The sequence below is a fragment of the Dendrobates tinctorius genome, unplaced genomic scaffold, assembly GCF_039654945.1.
Source record: "Dendrobates tinctorius isolate UK_male_01 unplaced genomic scaffold, ASM3965494v1 ptg000019l, whole genome shotgun sequence".
Taxonomy (NCBI): Eukaryota; Metazoa; Chordata; class Amphibia; order Anura; family Dendrobatidae; genus Dendrobates; species Dendrobates tinctorius.
In genome coordinates this window covers 2,845,706-2,864,168 of record NW_027361687.1, presented here as the reverse complement: position 1 = coordinate 2,864,168, position 18,463 = coordinate 2,845,706, and positions in this window count along the sequence as shown.

The window sequence follows — 18,463 nt, the reverse complement described above, 5'->3', positions numbered from 1 at the left end:
TTTTTGCGGGACGAGTTGACGTTTTTATTGGTACCATTTTCGGGCACGTGACATTTTTTGATCGCTTTTTATTTTGTTTTTTGGGACGCAGAATTTACAAAAACCAGCATTTCATGAATCTCTTTTGGGTGGTGCGTTTACGCCGTTCCGCGTGCGATAAAATTGATAAAGCGGTTTTCTTCTTCGGGTCAGTATGGTTACAGCAATACCCCATTTATGTCTTTTTTTTATGTTTTGGCGCTTTTCTGCAATGAAAACAATTTTATATAAAAAATAATTATTTTTGCATCGCTTTATTCTGCGAGCTATAACTTTTTTATTTTTTCGCTGATGATGCTGTGTGGTGGCTCGTTTTTTGCGGGACAAGATGATGTTTTCAGCGGTACCATGGATATTTATATGCATCTTTTTGATTGCGCGTTATTGCACTTTTTGTTCAGCGGTATGATAATAAATCATTATTTTTTGCTTCGTTTTTTATTTTTATTTTTAAGGGGTTCGCTTAAGGGGTTAACTAATGGGACAGTTTTATAGGGCGGGTCGTTACGGATGCGGCGATACCAAATATGTGTACTTTTTTTGTTTTGTTTTTTTATTTCCAAAAAATGAATTTATTGGGGAATATTTTTTTTTTTCTTGAATTTATTTAGCGATTTTTTTAAAATTATTTTTACACTTTTTTTTTTTTTTAACTTTATTACAATGTCCCAGAGGGGACATAACTGTCCTGTGACAGATCGCTGATCTGTCACATCACAGATCGCTGTGACAGATCAGCAATCTGTCACAGGCAGTGTGCAGGTTTCCTCCTTGCCTGCGCTTCGCAGGCACTGAGGAAGTCAGCTTCCTGCAGGCCCCCGGAGGTCCCCGCCGCCATATTGGATCCGGGGACCTGCAGGAAAGGAGACCCCAGCAGCAGCGCTGCACATTGCGCTGCTGTGGGGGGCTCAGGGAAGCACGGAGGGAGCCCCCTCCCTGCCGATGCTTCCCTTTAACCCCCGGTACACCGTGATCGTGTTTGATCGCGGTGTACAAGGGGTTAACGTGTCGGGGGCGGTCCATGACTGCCCCTGACACATTGTGCCGGGTGTCAGCTATGATAATTAGCTGACACCCGGCCGCGATAAGCGGCGCTCACCACGTGGGCGCCGCTTATCGCTATGACGTAATATTCCGTCCATGGTAATTAGGGCCCAGGGCACATGGACGGAATATTACTTCCAATGAAGGAAAGGGGTTAACTACCGCCGTTAAAAGGTGTATCGGCGGTCGTTAAGGGGTTAAGACACTGACAAGACAATGGGGGGTTGTTGCTGACTTCAATGAGATACTAGTGCTGTGGTCAAGATTAGTGATGGGCACTTAAATGGGGGACCCAAACATCCCTGTGTTTGCTACGCTCTCATGTGCAATGTGTTATATGCAATGATATTGACAGGCATTGACTAAAAAAATTGTATGTTTTTCCTTTTATGTTAGTTTTTTCTTCTCAAATTGTTCTTATTGAAGATAACAAAAAGTAAAAAGTATTTAAGGTATATATTACGTTATATCCAGTTTCTTGCCTGATCAATGCTGTAATTCAGAATTTATTAGAACTTAATTAGGGTAAAAATTGGAATTATTTAAATATAACAAATAAAATAGACACTCACTTTCAGCATTTACATACTGTTTTATATTGTTTCTGGTACTTTTATTGAGAAGCAACTACTTTTTATTTCATATGCTGCGTAATCTCCGATCCCTTGATTTCCTTCATATTCTGTCTCCATGCAATGTTTTTGCAACAACAATTAATTATTTCACTTGCCCTGTAACAAATATTTTAGTGAAGATCAACTTATTTCTTCATGTCTAATCTTTGTTTCCACTGAAACTGGAGCTAGTGTGTCATGCCCGCCATGTCTGTTATGCCGCATGACCCCTGGAGCAGTGTGCACGTGCACTGAACTATCATGCCAGTTATGTCTTATGCTGCAAGATCCCTGGAAGCAGTGTGCACACGCACCTCGTGACTGCTGTGCTGCAAGATGCCTGGAGCAGTGTGCACGCACGCCTCATCTCATGGCTGCCTGCATTGCCAGTGCGCAAGTGTGTTTTACCTTATGGCTACACGCCATTGCTGTGTGACCAGCCATCTCTGCTCTGCCTGCAGGGGTCCTCTCTGTGTTCCTGGAGCTCCTGATCATGTGACATTTCCTATGTTCCAGCACAGTCTGATGCAGCAATCCTCTCAATGGTCTTGGAGGCCCTGATCATGTGACCTTCCCTATGGTTCAGCCCAGTCTGATCTAGCAATGCTCTCTATGATCCTGGAAGTTCTGAACCAGAAGTCCTTTCCTGGTTCTGACCCGGAAGTGCAGGTGCTAATGCCCTATATCAGACCGCCCCTTCCTATGGTCGGGGCCTGAGTATCATGTTGCTTCCCTGCATGGCTGCTAGGTCTGCGCGGTTGCTCCCCGTATTCTGTGCCCCTGCACTTTGCCCTGTCGTGCGTCTCTGCACACGCTCTGTGCTTGTATTCTGCCTCTTGTCTTGTGACATGTCTTGTGTTGTCTTTTGTGCCATGTTTTGTCTCTGCTATCCTTGGACTTGTAGTGCTTCCTATGTTCTCTGCCTTTGCCTGCTTTTGCCATGTCTTGTCCTTGCTATGCTTTGCCTTGTAGTACTTCCTATGTTCTCTGCCTTGCCTGTTTCGCCATGTCTGGCCTTTGCTATTCTGAGCCTTGTAGTACTTCCACGTTCTCTGTCTCTGCCTGGTTTTCCGTACTCTGTCTTATAGTGCTCTCTTGCACATTCCATGTCTAGTCTCAAGGTTCTGCCTTGACCCGGCTCTGGGCTTCGGCCTACGCTCCGCTGCTAGACTCTATCCTATGGTGCTCTCTAGCACATTTGCTGGCTTGTCTTAAGGTTCACCCTTGACCCGGCTCTGGGCTTCTGCCTACGCTCCGCTGCTAGCCCTATACTCTCTCTCTGACCCAGCTCTGTGCTTCTACCTACGTTCCGCTCCTTGTTCCGTACCTTGTCTAGCTTTGCCTTGCCTTGCCTTGTTTCTTCGTGTGCCCTTTGCATGCGCCTGGCCTTCCTAGCCTCCTGTCTGTGCCTCAGCCGTGCCCGCCCTAGCCGTGCCTGCCTGGTTGTGCCTCAGCCATGCTCGTCGGCCAGTGACTGCTGTGTCGCCTGTTATGCCTCAGCCAGGTTCGCCGGAGTCTTGCCCGTCTGTCTGTGCCTCAGCCAGACCAGCTAGCCAGTGCCCCAGCCGTGCTCTCTGTGCTTCCTTGCACCCACGCTGTCTCTGCACTGTGCTTTGCATGCTTCTCTAATAGCAAGCGCAGGCCCTAGCATGCTCCTTGACATACCTCCCCGTGCTTCTGTAAAAGTACGCGCAGGTCTTGCCATGTACCCTGTCGTGCCCTCTTGCACGCACAGGCCCTAGCCTATACCCTGTCGTGCCCTCTTGCATGCACAGGCCCTAGCTTGTACCCTGTCGTGCCCTCTTGCACGCACAGGCCCTAGCCTGATCCCTGGTGTGTCTCTTAGCACGCACCCTGACTTGAACCTGACCCTGGCGTGTCCCTCAGCATGCGCAGGACCTTGCTTTGAACCCTGACCCTGACGTGTCCCTTGGCACGTGCAGGACCTTGCCTTGGACCTTGAACCCTGGCGTGTCCCTGCACACGCACCATGTCTTGTACTTTGAACTTTGAACCCTGGTGTGTCCCCTACACACGCACCCTGCCTGGAACCTTGCCTTGGACCTTGGCGTGTTCCCTAACACGCACCATGTCTGGAGATCTGTTGTGCCTCCTTGCCTGAACCCTGGTTTGCCTGCCCGTAACCTGCCGATCGCTGCTAGAGATTGTAAGCCTGATAACTGCGGCCTGATGTCCGGAGCTGATGTCCACAGCCTGATGCCCTGATCCTGTCGATGGTTGCCAGTTGTCCAGAGTCCGATGCCATTGAGCCCTTGCCTGTACCCAGGTGTGCCACCTGGCACGTACCATGCCATGGACCTTGGAATGCCACTCTCGCACCTTGCTGTGTTTTGCCCGTTATCACGTTTTGCACCTGATGTTACCCTGAGTTTGCCTTAATGAAGATACCTTGAATTCAAGTCTTGTCTTGTTTCCTGCACATCCTTTGTCATCAGACACTTGTACTTAGTGTCTACCTGAGCCGGCCGTCTGGTCCCAGATGTCGTGGTGGCTCACCCCCTTGGTCTTGCCCCTGACACTCCCTGTATAGGGGGTGGTTCCTCACAAGGTTAGCTCGCGCTAGGTGGGTGGGTGCCACGAACCCAGAGGGTCCACTCTAAAGAAAACGACTCAACGTAAGCTGACTCCGTCACATACTGCACTTACAATTTACTCAAGACAGTTCCGAAATTTTAACTAAACCGTACAGTGTGTTCCAGCAGGGTCCAAAACCTGCGTTCATCTTCTTAAATAGACTGATTGCAAAGGGAGGCACGTGAAAGACTACAGCCACAAAAATGTGATTCCTAATTATGTTCTACAAAAATATACTAGTAAAAACACAATTTCTGACTTTTCTTCTCCAGTAGGGGACAGTGTTTATATTCAATTTTTTTTTACGTAAATTTTCTATATGCTAAACTACACAGCATCTTTCAATCATATGTTTAATGCAAAATGATTCCGTTGACTAAAAAATAAGAGTAAGCAGTGATGGTAGAATTGTAGCCTAATGCAAGCAGTTCATATGTTCCAAATTCTGTCTAATTTTAAAAACAATCAATCTCTAAAGTAGTGTCATCGTTATATTTTTACTAAATTAATTATATATGGGAGGATTTTGCTTATCTACTTAATATATTTCCTTGTGCCTGGCATTGCATGACTTTTAAACATTTTTTTAAAGGCAACCTTTCAGCAGGTGAACATAGTGGTTTGGTTATATAGCTACTTATCGCACAATAAAAATGATACCTTTTTTGTAGCGATCCGATCTGCAAGTCATGAGAAATCTAGTATAGAAAACATATGTAAATTAGGCTGAAAGTTCACAGGGGCCATGTCAGTGCACTTAGAAGGAACAGTCTAGGTGCACTGACACTCCTCCAATGCATTTGCTATCTGATTTGCATACAGCTTCTACACTACATTTTTCATCACTGGCACATCAGGTCTTTACAAAAAATGTATCAATTTAGTTTAGAGAACCTATAGAACCTATACCATCATTCCACTGAAGTTCCATTTAAAAATGTGCTGACAAGTTCCCTTTATGTATCAATAAAAGTATTTTTTATAATAAATTGAGTACTGCTCAGGGGCTGGCTGGTAAATTTTAGCCTGGGGAACAATCACAAAGCACTGGCTCAGGAGTGGTGGCCAATCTTTATGGTAAAAAGTCTAAGGTCTCACATACCATTCACCATGAGTAGTGCGCATCCGAGGTGCAAGTGATAAAAAATAATTTCATACATACTTAAATTGTCTTCTTAGTAGAGTTGAGCGAATTTTTAAAAATTTGGTTCTGATTATGATCAGCGGTGAATATTGTATTTGAAATATTCACCGAACACAGCCAAACGTCATTGGAGTCAATGGGAATAGAAATGACCGAATATGTTGGTATCAATATGGCACAAATATGGCAAATTCAGATTCGGCGATCGATTCCGAACACATTCACTCAACTCTACTTCTTAGCAGCCATACAGTAAAATGTTGCGCACAACAAATGCTACCTGAGATGCCAGCCCCAGTTTATGTCTATAATCACATGCCTCCTTACAGTAACACTCGAGTGTGCACAGTCACACGTAATGTAAGATTGATATACAGACATGACAAATGCTTCAGAAACTTTAGTTTTATTTGTGTCCTGAGTCCACTAATACACTTAGGCCACAATTCATCAAAGTATTTTTGCTAGAATTCTGGCATAATACACTTTGAAAAGTCAGAAAATGTGTGCACATCACAAAGTTGTTATAAAAATGTTGTGGCTTTTGCCATTTTCACCCAGTCTTAGCCAGATACACCAAAGTAGTAAGAACATGGGCGGCAATTGGTATGGCGAAGCCCGTCAACCAAAGTCTTCAAAAGTTACAACACTTTAGTGGCCTAACTTAAGCCAGAAATGTAGACTTTTGGCAAGGCGCACACCAGTGATAAGATGTGCCTAATTCATTAAGTGCTAAGTGCACCTCTTAATGAATCTTACACCTGCACTGCCGACAGAGGGATGGGATGGTCCGGTACTTATAATGTCCTTTGTAAATTTCTATCCTTACACCCTAACCACTTTCTAATGAGCTTCATTACACAACACCCTACACTTCTCCCTACCTATCTAATCTCGAAAAGTATTTTTTTTAACTTAATTTCCTGTGGCGTTTTGTTTAAAGGGAACCTGACTGCAGAAAAGCGCTATTAACCAGCAGCTATGGGAATTATCTGCAGATTTATAGTGTTACTAATCTGCCCAGTGCCCTCACTTAGCCGAACGCTGCAGGGGAGAAAATGAACTTTATTCCCCCCTCCAGTGTTCGGGTTTCAGTCATGGGGTGGGGGCAGCGCCGGTGCAGGTTCAGTCACCGCTCTGAGTATACAGAGTGATGGCTGTAACTGCGCCCCCAGCCCTGACTGACAGCCCTCCCCAATGCAGGGCATCAGTGAATGCGAAGGTGAGGTTACAGCCGCCGCTGTGAAGACTCAGAGCTAGTGTTGAGCGATACCATCCGATACCCTAAAATATCGGATCGGATGGTATCGGCCCGATACGAAAAAAGTATCAAGTATCGCCGATTCCGATATCAGAAGTCCCATTCAAGTCTATGGGACTTCCGGTATCGAAATAAGAAAAACCCTTTTCTGTCCTTGCACAGCCTCTCGGGGGTGTGTACAGACCTTCCGGGGGTCTGTGCCGACTACCCGGGGGTCTGTGAGGACTGCCGGGGGTCTGCACCGGCCTGCCAGGGGGCTGTGCCGACTGCCCGGGGGTCTGTACGGACTGCCGGGGGTCTGTACCGGCCTGCCGAGGGGCTGTGCCGGCCTGCCGGTGGTCTGTACCGACTGTCCGGGGGTCTGTGCAGGCTGCTGGGATCTGTGCCGGCCTGCCAGTGGTCTATACCGACTGTCCGGGGGTCTGTGCAGGCTGCGGGGGTCTGTGCCGGCCTGCCGGTGGTCTGTACCGACTGTCCGGGGGTCTGTGCAGGCTGCGGGGGTCTGTGCAGGATCATCCGATGGGACTACAAGTCCCATCTGGCGATGCCTGCTACCATGATGGTGATTGACACATTAGGCAATGATGGGACAGTAGTAGTCCCATCATCCGGCTAATGTGTTGAATGTAAAAAAAAAAAAATACATACTACATACATACTACATGCTACATACATACTACATATATACTACATGCATGCAACATGCATACTACATATATACCATATATACTACATGCATGCATACTACATATATACTACATGCAACATACATACTACATATATACTACATGCATGCAACATACAAATATACAGTACTACATATATACTACATGCAACATACATACTACATATATACTACATGCATGCAACATACACACATACTACACACATACTACATACATACTACATATATACTACATGCATACTACATATATACCACATGCATGCAACATACATATATACAACATATATACTACATGCATGCAACATGCATACTACATATATACCACATATATACTACATGCATGCAATATACATATATACTACATGCAACATGCATACTACATATATACCACATGCATGCAACATGCATACTACATATATACCACATATACACTACATGCATGCAACACACATATATACTACATATATACTACATGCAACATGCATACTACATATATACCACATGCATGCAACATGCACACGACATATATACCACATATATACTACATGCATGCAACATATATACTACATATATACTACATGCAACATGCATACCACATATATACTATATACATACTACATATATACCACATATATACTACATGCATACTACATATATACCACATGCATGCAACATACATATATACAACATATACTACATGCATGCAACATGTTTACTACATATATACCACATATATACTACATGCATGCAACATACATATATACTACATATATACTACATGCAACATACATACTACATATATACTACATGCATGCAACATACATACTACATACATACTACATATATACTACATGCATACTACATATATACCACATACATGCAACATACATATATACAACATATACTACATGCATGCAACATGCATACTACATATATACCACATATATACTACATGCATGCAACATATATACTACATGCATGCAACATGCATACTACATACATACTACATATATACTACATGCATACCACATATATACCACATGCATGCAACATACATATATACAACATATACTACATGCATGCAACATGCATACTACATATATACCACATATATACTACATGCATGCAACATACATATATACTACATATATACTACATGTAACATACATACTACATATATACTACATGCATGCAACATACATATACACTCACTGGCCACTTTATTAGGTACACCATGCTAGTAAGGGGTTGGACCCCCTTTTGCCTTCAGAACTGCCTCAATTCTTCGTGGCAGAGATTCAACAAGGTGCTGGAAGCATTCCTCAGAGATTTTGGACCATATTGACATGATGGCATCACACAGTTGGCGCAGATTTGTCGGCTGCACATCCCTGATGCGAATCTCCCGTTCCACCACATCCCAAAGATGCTCTATTGGATTGAGATCTGGTGACTGAGGAGGCCATTTGAGTACAGTAAACTCATTGTCATGTTCAAGAAACCAATCTGAGATGATTCGAGCTTTATGACACGGCGCATTATCCTGCTGAAAGTAGCCATCAGATGTTGGGTACATTGTGGTCATAAAGGGATGGACATGGTCAGCAACAATACTCAGGTAGGCTGTGGCGTTGCAACGATGCTCAATTGGTACCAAGGGGCCCAAAGAGTGCCCAGAAAAAATTCCCCACACCATGACACCACCACCACCAGCCTGAACCGTTGATACAAGGCAGGATGGATCCATGCTTTCATGTTGTTTACGCCAAATTCTGACCCTACCATCCGAATGTCGCAGCAGAAATCGAGACTCATCAGACCAGGCAACGTTTTTCCAATCTTCTACTGTCCAATTTCGATGAGCTTGTGCAAATTGTAGCCTCAGTTTCCTGTTCTTAGCTGAGAGGAGTGGTACCCAGTGTGGTCTTCTGCTGCTGTAGCCCATCTGCCTCAAAGTTCGACGCAATGTGCGTTCAGATATGCTCTTCTGCCTACCTTGGTTGTAACGGGTGGCAATTTGAGTCACTGTTGCCTTTCTATCAGCTCGAACCAGTCTGCCCATTCTCCTCTGACCTCTGGCATCAACATGGCATTTCCGGCCACAGAACTGCCGCTCACTGGATTTTTTTTCTTTTTCGGACCATTCTCTGTAAACCCTAGAGATGGTTGTGCGTGAAAATCCCAGTAGATCAGCAGTTTCTGAAATTCTCAGACCAGCCCTTCTGGCACCAACAATCATGCCATGTTCAAAGGCACTCAAATCACCTTTCTTCCCCATACTGATGCTCGGTTTGAACTGCAGGAGATTGTCTTGACCATGTCTACATGCCTAAATGCACTGAGTTGCCGCCATGTGATTGGCTGATTAGAAATTAAGTCTTAACACACAGTTGGACAGGTGTACCTAATAAAGTGGCCAGTGAGTGTATACTACATGCAACATACATACTACATGCATGCAACATACATACATACTACATATATACTATATGCATACTACATATATACCACATGCATGCAACATACATATATACAACATATATACTACATGCATGCAACATGCATACTACATATATACCACATATATACTACATGCATACTACATATATACCACATGCATGCAACATACATATATACAACATATATACTACATGCATGCAACATGCATACTACATATATACCACATATATACTACATGCATGCAATATACATATATACTACATGCAACATGCATACTACATATATACCACATGCATGCAACATGCATACTACATATATACCACATATACACTACATGCATGCAACACACATATATATACTACATATATACTACATGCAACATGCATACTACATATATACCACATGCATGCAACATGCACACTACATATATACCACATATATACTACATGCATGCAACATATATACTACATATATACTACATGCAACATGCATACCACATATATACTATATACATACTACATATATACCACATATATACTACATGCATACTACATATATACCACATGCATGCAACATACATATATACAACATATACTACATGCATGCAACATGTTTACTACATATATACCACATATATACTACATGCAACATGCATACTACATATATACCACATATATACTACATGCATGCAACATACATATATACTACATATATACTACATGCAACATACATACTACATATATACTACATGCATGCAACATACATACTACATACATACTACATATATACTACATGCATACTACATATATACCACATGCATGCAACATACATATATACCACATATATACTACATGCATGCAACATATATACTACATGCATGCAACATGCATACTACATACATACTACATATATACTACATGCATACCACATATATACCACATGCATGCAACATACATATATACAACATATACTACATGCATGCAACATGCATACTACATATATACCACATATATACTACATGCATGCAACATACATATATACTACATATATACTACATGCAACATACATACTACATATATACTACATGCATGCAACATACATATATACTACATGCAACATACATACTACATATATACTACATGCATGCAACATGCATACTACATATATACCACATATATACTACATGCATGCAACATACATATATACTACATATATACCTCATGCAACATACATACTGCATACATACTACATATATACAACATATATACTACATGCATGCAACATGCATACTACATATATACTACATGCATGCAACATACATACTACATATATACCACATATATACTACATGCATACTACATATATACCACATGCATGCAACATACATATATACAACATATATACTACATGCATGCAACATGCATACTACATATATACCACATATATACTACATGCATGCAACATACATATATACTACATATATACTACATGCAACATACATACTACATACATACTACATATATACCACATGCATGCAACATGCATACTACATATATACTACATATATACTACATGCATGGAACATACATATATACTACATGCATGCAACATACATACATACTACATATATACCACATGCATGCAACATGCATACTACATATATACTACATGCATGCAACATACATATATACTACATGCAATACATTCATACAATACATACATATAGACATACAGTACATATAACATAGAGTACATACTCACCATCACTTGTCACTTTGATCCCCGAAACCATTGTCATTTGTGGAATAAATATTAAAATAACAAACCACCAATATACTTACCCCTGATCCGCAGAAGTCCACGAGTGTCCCACGAAGATCTTGCGTGGAGAACAGCAGCATCAGCTGATGCTACCGTTCTCTACGGGCTCCAGGAAACCAATGACGGAAGGTAGGTATCCTTCCGCACTGTATTCCTCTGCCACTGTAAGAACAAAGTCCCTAGTCTCACTTTATGACATTGCTGTGTGAGAAATTTCCCACGCAGCTTTTGCCATAAAGTGAGACTAGGGACTTTTTTTTTACAGTGGCGGAGGAATACAGTGCGGAAGGATACCTACCTCCCATCATTGGATTCCTGGAGCCCGTAGAGAACTGTAGCACCAGCTGATGCTGCTGTTCTCCACACAAGATCGTCGTGGGACACTCGTGGACTTCTGCGGATCAGGGGTAAGTATATTGATGGTTTGTTATTTTAATATTTATTCCACAGATGACAATGGCTTCGGGGATCAAAGTGACAAGTGATGGTGAGTATGTACTCTATGTTATATGTACTGTATGTCTATATGTATGTATTGTATGAATGTATTGTATGCAGTATATATGTATGTTGCATGCATGTAGTATATATGTAGTATATATGTAGTATGCATGTTGCATGCATGTGGTATATATGTAGTATGTATGTTGCATGCATGTAGTATGTATGTATGTTGCATGCATGTAGTATATATGTATGTTGCATGCATGTAGTATATATGTAGTATGCATGTTGCATGCATGTGGTATATATGTAGTATGTATGTAGTGCAGTGGGGAAAAAAAGTATTTAGTCAGTCAGCAATAGTGCAAGTTCCACCACTTAAAAAGATGAGAGGCGTCTGTAATTTACATCATAGGTAGACCTCAACTATGGGAGACAAACTGAGAAAAAAAATCCAGAAAATCACATTGTCTGTTTTTTCTTTCATTTTATTTGCATATTATGGTGGAAAATAAGTATTTGGTCAGAAACAAGCAATCAAGATTTCTGGCTCTCACAGACCTGTAACTTCTTCTTTAAGAGTCTCCTCTTTCCTCCACTCATTACCTGTAGTAATGGCCCCTGTTTACACTTGTTATCAGTATAAAAAGACACCTGTGCACACCCTCAAACAGTCTGACTCCAAACTCCACTATGGTGAAGACCAAAGAGCTGTCAAAGGACACCAGAAACAAAATTGTAGCCCTGCACCAGGCTGGGAAGACTGAATCTGCAATAGCCAACCAGCTTGGAGTGAAGAAATCAACTGTGGGAGCAATAATTAGAAAATGGAAGACATACAAGACCACTGATAATCTCCCTCGATCTGGTGCTCCACGCAAAATACCACCCCGTGGGGTCAGAATGATCACAAGAACGGTGAGCAAAAATCCCAGAACCACACGGGGGACCTAGTGAATGAACTGCAGAGAGCTGGGACCAATGTAACAAGGCCTACCATAAGTAACACACTACGCCACCATGGACTCAGATCCTGCAGTGCCAGACGTGTCCCACTGCTTAAGCCTGTACATGTCCGGGCCCGTCTGAAGTTTGCTAGAGAGCATTTGGATGATCCAGAGGAGTTTTGGGAGAATGTCCTATGGTCTGATGAAACCAAACTGGAACTGTTTGGTAGAAACACAACTTGTCGTGTTTGGAGGAAAAAGAATACTGAGTTGCATCCATCAAACACCATACCTACTGTAAAGCATGGTGGTGGAAACATCATGCTTTAGGGCTGTTTCTCTGCAAAGGGGCCAGGACGACTGATCCGGGTACATGAAAGAATGAATGGGGCCATGTATCGTGAGATTTTGAGTGCAAACCTCCTTCCATCAGCAAGGGCATTGAAGATGAAACGTGGCTGGGTCTTTCAACATGACAATGATCCAAAGCACACTGCCAGGGCAACGAAGGAGTGGCTTCGTAAGAAGCATTTCAAGGTCCTGGAGTGGCCTAGCCAGTCTCCAGATCTCAACCCTATAGAAAACCTTTGGAGGGAGTTGAAAGTCCGTGTTGCCAAGCGAAAAGCCAAAAACATCACTGCTCTAGAGGAGATCTGCATGGAGGAATGGGTCAACATGCCAACAACAATGTGTGGCAACCTTGTGAAGACTTACAGAAAACGTTTGACCTCTGTCATTGCCAACAAAGGATATATCACAAATAGAGTTGAGCGAAACGGGTCGAAAAAATTCAAAAGTCACCGACTTTTGGCAAAGACGGGTTTCATGAAACGAAACCCGACCCTAGGATGAGGTCGGCCACGAGGTCGGCGACTTACGCGCCAAAGTCGCGTTTCAAAAGTTTGTTTTGCGCTCTTTTTCACCCAATCAGGATCCACGGACACTGTGGGCAACGTGATGACATAGGCACGGGTCACCACCATCTTTCAGAAGGGCATGCAAGTGATTGGCTTGCTTTGGTGGGCGTCACAGGGGGTATAAAAGGGCGTGCACGCCGACCGCCATCTTACTTCTGCCGATCTCAGTATAGGGAGAGGTTGCTGCTGATTCTGTAGGGAGAGCGTTAGGCAGGGAAGAAGACCAAAAAACTGCTTCTGCTGCTAGCGATTTGGCGTGCACAACACACCAGTCACTGTGTGTGCAGTGCAAGGGGAGGCTATATAGTGGTGTATCAGTGGTGTTGGTTGTTGGGCTGCCTTCTAAGGCTTCCTGACAGGCTGGCATTGCTGTTTACCCACTGCTCTGCAAACTGCTTTTTTAAAAGCAATCCAATCTCCCTTATCCTCTAGTCACTTTGGTCACAGCTGTGCCATCGAGCCTGTCACATAGCGCTCAGATATTCATTGGGCCTCAAACTGCTTTTTTAAAAGCAATCCCAATTTTTTTTTTTTGTCCTGCTGAGAAGAAAAAAAAACTGCTTCTGCTGCTGATAGCAATTTGGCCTGCACAACACACCAGTCACTGTGTGCAGTGCAAGGGGAGGCTATATAGTGGTGTATCAGTGGTGTTGGTTGTTGGGCTGCCTTTTAAGGCTTCCTGACAGGCTGGCATTGCTGTTTACCCACTGCTCCGCAAACTGCTTTTTTAAAAGCAATCCAATCTCCCTTATCCTCTAGTCACTTAGGTCACAGCTGTGCCATCGAGCTTGTCACATAGCGCTCAGATATTCATTGGGCCTCACACAATCCAAAAGTGTCCAGTGTCCAAAAGTGTGTGCAGAGATTCATACTCTCACTTATCCTCTAGTCACTTAGGTCACAGCTGTGCCATCGAGCTTGTCACATAGCGCTCAGATATTCATTGGGCCTCACACAATCCAAAAGTGTCCAGTGTCCAAAAGTGTGTGCAGAGATTCAAAATCTCACTTATTCTCTAGTCACTTAGGTCACAGCTGTGCCATCGAGCCTGTCACATAGCGCTCAGATATTCATTGGGCCTCACACAATCCAAAAGTGTCCAGTGTCCAAAAGTGTGTGCAGAGATTCAAAATCTCACTTATTCTCTAGTCACTTAGGTCACAGCTGTGCCATCGAGCTTGTCACATAGCGCTCAGATATTCATTGGGCCTCACACAATCCAAACGTGTCCAGTGTCCAAAAGTGTGTGCAGAGATTCAAACTCTCACTTATCCTCTAGTCACTTAGTTCACAGCTGTGCCATCGAGCTTGTCACATAGCGCTCAGATATTCATTGGGCCTCACACAATCCAAAAGTGTCCAGTGTCCAAAAGTGTGTGCAGAGATTCAAACTCTCACTTATCCTCTAGTCACTTAGGTCACAGCTGTGCCATCGAGCTTGTCACATAGCGCTCAGATATTCATTGGGCCTCACACAATCCAAAAGTGTCCAGTGTCCAAAAGTGTGTACAGAGATTCAAACTCTCGCTTATCCTCTAGTCACTTAGGTCACAGCTGTGCCATCGAGCTTGTCACATAGCGCTCAGATATTCATTGGGCCTCACACAATCCAAAAGTGTCCAGTGTCCAAAAGTGTGCGCAGAGATTCAAAATCTCACTTATTCTCTAGTCACTTAGGTCACAGCTGTGCCATCGAGCTTGTCACATAGCGCTCAGATATTCATTGGGCCTCACACAATCCAAAAGTGTCCAGTGTCCAAAAGTGTGTGCAGAGATTCAAACTCTCACTTATCCTCTAGTCACTTAGGTCACAGCTGTGCCATCGAGCTTGTCACATAGCGCTCAGATATTCATTGGGCCTCACACAATCCAAAAGTGTAAAGTGTCCAAAAGTGTGTGCAGAGATTCAAACTCTGACTTATCCTCTAGTCACTTAGGTCACAGCTGTGCCATCGAGCTTGTCACATAGCGCTCAGATATTCATTGGGCCTCACACAATCCAAAAGTGTCCAGTGTCCAAAAGTGTGTGCAGAGATTCAAAATCTCACTTATTCTCTAGTCACTTAGGTCACAGCTGTGCCATCGAGCTTGTCACATAGCGCTCAGATATTCATTGGGCCTCACACAATCCAAAAGTGTCCAGTGTCCAAAAGTGTGTGCAGAGATTCAAACTCTCACTTATCCTCTAGTCACTTAGGTCACAGCTGTGCCATCGAGCTTGTCACATAGCGCTCAGATATTCATTGGGCCTCACACAATCCAAAAGTGTCCAGTGTCCAAAAGTGTGTGCAGAGATTCAAAATCTCACTTATTCTCTAGTCACTTAGGTCACAGCTGTGCCATCGAGCCTGTCACATAGCGCTCAGATATTCATTGGGCCTCACACAATCCAAAAGTGTCCAGTGTCCAAAAGTGTGTGCAGAGATTCAAAATCTCACTTATTCTCTAGTCACTTAGGTCACAGCTGTGCCATCGAGCTTGTCACATAGCGCTCAGATATTCATTGGGCCTCACACAATCCAAAAGTGTCCAGTGTCCAAAAGTGTGTGCAGAGATTCAAACTCTCACTTATCCTATAGTCACTTAGTTCACAGCTGTGCCATCGAGCTTGTCACATAGCGCTCAGATATTCATTGGGCCTCACACAATCCAAAAGTGTCCAGTGTCCAAAAGTGTGTGCAGAGATTCAAACTCTCACTTATCCTCTAGTCACTTAGGTCACAGCTGTGCCATCGAGCTTGTCACATAGCGCTCAGATATTCATTGGGCCTCACACAATCCAAAAGTGTCCAGTGTCCAAAAGTGTGTGCAGAGATTCAAACTCTCGCTTATCCTCTAGTCACTTAGGTCACAGCTGTGCCATCGAGCTTGTCACATAGCGCTCAGATATTCATTGGGCCTCACACAATCCAAAAGTGTCCAGTGTCCAAAAGTGTGTGCAGAGATTCAAAATCTCACTTATTCTCTAGTCACTTAGGTCACAGCTGTGCCATCGAGCTTGTCACATAGCGCTCAGATATTCATTGGGCCTCACACAATCCAAAAGTGTCCAGTGTCCAAAAGTGTGTGCAGAGATTCAAACTCTCACTTATCCTCTAGTCACTTAGGTCACAGCTGTGCCATCGAGCTTGTCACATAGCGCTCAGATATTCATTGGGCCTCACACAATCCAAAAGTGTCCAGTGTCCAAAAGTGTGTGCAGAGATTCAAACTCTCACTTATCCTCTAGTCACTTAGGTCACAGCTGTGCCATCGAGCTTGTCACATAGCGCTCAGATATTCATTGGGCCTCACACAATCCAAAAGTGTCCAGTGTCCAAAAGTGTGTGCAGAGATTCAAACTCTCACTTATCCTCTAGTCACTTAGGTCACAGCTGTGCCATCGAGCTTGTCACATAACGCTCAGATATTCATTGGGCCTCACACAATCCAAAAGTGTCCAGTGTCCAAAAGTGTGTGCAGAGATTCAAACTCTCACTTATCCTCTAGTCACTTAGGTCACTGCTGTGCCATCGAGCTTGTCACATAGCGCTCAGATATTCATTGGGCCTCACACAATCCAAAAGTGTCCAGTGTCCAAAAGTGTGTGCAGAGATTCAAAATCTCACTTATACTCTAGTCACTTAGGTCACAGCTGTGCCATCGAGCTTGTCACATAGCGCTCAGATATTCATTGGGCCTCACACAATCCAAAAGTGTCCAGTGTCCAAAAGTGTGTGCAGAGATTCAAAATCTCACTTATTCTCTAGTCACTTAGGTCACAGCTGTGCCATCGAGCCTGTCACATAGCGCTCAGATATTCATTGGGCCTCACACAATCCAAAAGTGTCCAGTGTCCAAAAGTGTGTGCAGAGATTCAAAATCTCACTTATTCTCTAGTCACTTAGGTCACAGCTGTGCCATCGAGCTTGTCACATAGCGCTCAGATATTCATTGGGCCTCACACAATCCAAAAGTGTCCAGTGTCCAAAAGTGTGTGCAGAGATTCAAACTCTCACTTATCCTCTATTCACTTAGGTCACAGCTGTGCCATCGAGCTTGTCACATAGCGCTCAGATATTCATTGGGCCTCACACAATCCAAAAGTGTCCAGTGTCCAAAAGTGTGTGCAGAGATTCAAACTCTCACTTATCCTCTAGTCACTTAGGTGACAGCTGTGCCATCGAGCTTGTCACATAGCGCTCAGATATTCATTGGGCCTCACACAATCCAAAAGTGTCCAGTGTCCAAAAGTGTGTGCAGAGATTCAAAATCTCACTTATTCTCTAGTCACTTAGGTCACAGCTGTGCCATCGAGCTTGTCACATAGCGCTCAGATATTCATTGGGCCTCACACAATCCAAAAGTGTCCAGTGTCCAAAAGTGTGTGCAGAGATTCAAACTCTCACTTATCCTCTAGTCACTTAGGTCACAGCTGTGCCATCGAGCTTGTCACATAGCGCTCAGATATTCATTGGGCCTCACACAATCCAAAAGTGTCCAGTGTCCAAAA